This window comes from Austrofundulus limnaeus, unplaced genomic scaffold (assembly GCF_001266775.1).
Source record: "Austrofundulus limnaeus strain Quisiro unplaced genomic scaffold, Austrofundulus_limnaeus-1.0 Scaffold285, whole genome shotgun sequence".
In the NCBI taxonomy this organism is placed as follows: domain Eukaryota; kingdom Metazoa; phylum Chordata; class Actinopteri; order Cyprinodontiformes; family Rivulidae; genus Austrofundulus; species Austrofundulus limnaeus.
In genome coordinates this window covers 377854-381719 of record NW_013952687.1, presented here as the reverse complement: position 1 = coordinate 381719, position 3866 = coordinate 377854, and positions in this window count along the sequence as shown.

Sequence of the window (3866 nt, the reverse complement as noted above, 5' to 3'; positions counted from 1 at the left end):
AGGTAATGGTAACCAAATGTAGTTCACACCATTCTCTCTAAACCAGAGGTGCCCAAAGTGGGGCCCGCGGGCCAAAATTGGCCCACCAAACCATTTGATTTGGCCCACCAACAGTTGTCCTGGTAATTAGATTATTATGCTCAGATTGAATATAAAATTCAAGTAACTACAAGAGACATTTAGATTAGATTTAAGCCCATATCTAGATTTGCACACCTTAAAAGACCCCATATACCCAATTTTTAAATTATGAATAGTTTCATGAGCCTTTGCTGACATTGCATTGACTTTGCATACATTGAATTTTCTCCATGTCCATGAGCCAAAAAAAAAAATGTAAGCAACCACACTAGCTCCTGGCTTAATCATAAAAATAAAACAAGTTTATGTAAGAAGTATTTGCATTTCTTATATTATTGCATTTGGCCCGCGACCCTCAGATAGATTTTAATTTTGGCCCTCTCAGTGAAAATGTTTGGGCGCCCCTGCTCTAAACTATACGTTTTACTGATTTAAATAAAAAAATTGCATTAACATCTGAGAATTTAACACCTGCAAATAAGAAACAAGGCTGACAAACCTGTTTTACTACTGTGATCATAAAAAAAAGCATCCAATTAGCTTCTTCCATTTAGATTTTTATTTTTTAATGGCAGGCAGGAAGACTGACAAGGCATTCATCTAGAGTTAGCCAATAAAATGCATTCTTTAGAAAATTTCATTAATTATATTGTCAATTTTTATTACCTATTTTCAATATATAAACTTTGTTTTACAATAATATTAATTCCGTCATGAATAGGATGCTTCTGTTCTCGAGTATTTGCTGCCCCCTGCTGTCCACTCAGGAACATTACATCTGTGTTGACGCTTTTTCTCATAAGACTTCAAGTTTTGCTTCTCTGAATGAGTGAAGCTTACAAAAGCAATTTCACAGGCACGAGTTTCTCCAAACTTTCTCCACCTGTGACCCAGAAAGGAAGAAGCAGGTATAGATAATGGATGAAAAAAAAAAACCCTCCAGAAATTAAACTGAAGCAAAATCACTCAGGAGGTGAAGTGAAAGCTGATTCATGTGATCAAGAATAGAAATGATGTGATTCATCAGGTGGGCAAAAGTTATAAAAAATTTTTAAAACTAATAATAAGTGAATAATATATGTATAATCGTACAAAGCAAGCTCATTCTTTGGATGTTAACTTTTTTTATTTGAACGCTAATACTGTTTCTTCACCCAAATTACCAATTTTAGATTAAATGTTACAGGTACTTTGGGACATTTAAACTAAAGAGACCAAACCAACAAGCATCACTACTGTATGCACCACAAAACTTGAATAAAATCATCAAATATTTTAATACAGAACCAGAGAAATGTTGTATACAACAAGCTAAGCTTAAGTATATGAGAGAATATTCTGCTAATGTCAGATTGGGGAGTTTCTTCTTGAATTTTAACCACTGAGTCATAATAATTCAATTTAAGCTAGATTTAATGAACTGAATACATATATGATAGCACATGCATGTTGTATCTTTAAATTATTATTAATGACTTTAAACGGAAACACGTCACAGTGCGTCACTGAATCACCTCGTTATTTTACATGCAGGCGAATGTTATAAACTGACCAGCAGGTGGCGCCATGCTTTACTAACTGAATGCATTTCCTCCGTGATTGAATCAAACCATGTCAAACCACAACAGGACGAACTGGGATTCATTATATTCTCTAAAATGTCACGATGTTGTCTATAAAACAATGTTTAGTGTAGCGACCACCTATGAAGACGCAATACAAGAATAGCGTGAGCTACATTAAGGGGTCTTATGCAACTTTCTGTCCCTAGAAATTCCCTGAGTAGGGAATTTCATTTGTTTCTGAACTTTTTCTATATGATATTATGTGTCTCATTTTATTTTGAACAACTGATCAGTCTCCGTAGAGACCGTCAAAAATTGCCATTGCCGACTATATTTCAAGTCGTCAAGGCGGGGTATTGGGTAAAGTTTTCAACTAGCAATAATCGCGCCTCGGATAAACCTCATAGGCTACGATACTGCCACTGCGCAAAGCTGACTTCATCCTGGCAGCGGTAGCAGGGTCACCTCGGTACCGACCGTTTTCACACGTGGTTTTAAATTTCGACTTTTTTAAAATCTCATGTTCCTCTGCTTAAAGTAAAGCAGACATTTGTGTTCACTGTTAAAACACAATAAAAGGCCTGTTTCTTTCTTATTTAGCGACTTTAGCGCACATGAAACTGTCACCTCGCGCAAAGCATCATGGGATATTCGGAGCAAAGCTTCCGCGTCGGCGTTTTCCTTTTTTTATGTCAATAATACACCAGACAGTCAGTAGCTCACTAGATGTGTGTTTTAACTAAATAAAATATTATTATACGGAGCGGGCAAAAAAATAAAGTAAACAGACCCTGTGTAAGCTGACGAACACTGACTTTAAAAAAGCATCGTAAGCACTGTTTTGTCCTCGTGTGTAATAACAAGTCAACACAGACGAGTTTTTTTAGTATCAACTAACTACACAGTGCCAGCCTGCAGACGTTTATATGATGTCTGGGTACAACATTTGTATTACTTTTTATAGACAATTCTTCCTGTATCACGTGACATACGGACCAATAAGATCACACCTTGTATCACGTGACATACGGACCAATAAGATCGCACCAAGCTGCTGCTGCGGTCAGAGCCTCGTGTTCTTGAAGAATATTACATCTCTTCGTGCATCGTACGAGGGGATATGGGAGAAAAAAAAATAAAACGGAGAAAGAAAGTTAGGATCCTGAGAAAGAAAGTCAGCTCCAACTTTGAACTTCATTACCCACAACCCTCCAGCGTAACCGGATGTGTACAGTTTCCCTGACAACGGAGTGGTTTTGCTAAAGCTAGCCAGCTGCCTTCTCAGGTTTATATCTCAAAAAGTACCGAATGGATTTGTGTGAAACAATCGGGAAATGTTTATTACTCTTTAAAATGTTCATTACACCACAGAGAACAGTTTATTAAAGTTTGAAATGATACAGAGCACGGAGCGGGCGCACGGCTCCGATCGTGTTATCATACCGTAAACAAAGCACTCCAGTCGGTGACATTTTGGCTGCTTGGAGGTCTTGTCCAGCGGTTCTCGGATGTTTATTCTCTTTCCTGGACCACAGCAGAGGGGACGGGAGGACAGAGGAGGCTAACTCAGAGGTTGCACTTGACTTTTTTTTATGCTGTCCGTCGATTTGACTGACAGGGTTAAAAAAAATCATTTTTTACACGTCACCTCCTTTTTTAAATAACAATGATTAAACAATCAATAAAATGTGACTATTGTCATGTTGGTTTTGCAGTTTTGCCTCAGATGCGGGGTCTACTGCTGCGATTCTGTTGGCACCACTTCAGCCAAAGTTTAAAAAAAAAAAAAAACTTCTCCAGTCAAAGTGATCAGATGTCAGCAAGACTTTATTTCCAAATCCCACAACCTGCTCTCGCAGGAAGAAATCCCGTGCGTTCCCGCTGCGCCACAGATGCGCTCCTCCTGTTCTTCACTGCGCTGTCAGCTCCTGGAGGTGCATTCAGCGGGCTGATGGTGTCTACATCTGATCAGATGGAATCGTTTATTTATTTTAGATTAAATAAGACACCTCCATGATGTAGGCTAGCTTCTTAAGCCCCAAGGGGTTTTCTTGAGTTTGTGCTCGAAAAAAGCATGCCCAAATGTAAGTGGGTGTATCTCAGCACCTAAAAAACCATAAATACTCTTGATATCAAAATAAAGCTAACACGTGGGAGATTTTATCAGGAGTGTAAATATCACATCATATGCTTTTGTTTCAGAGATACTGAGGATGGAAC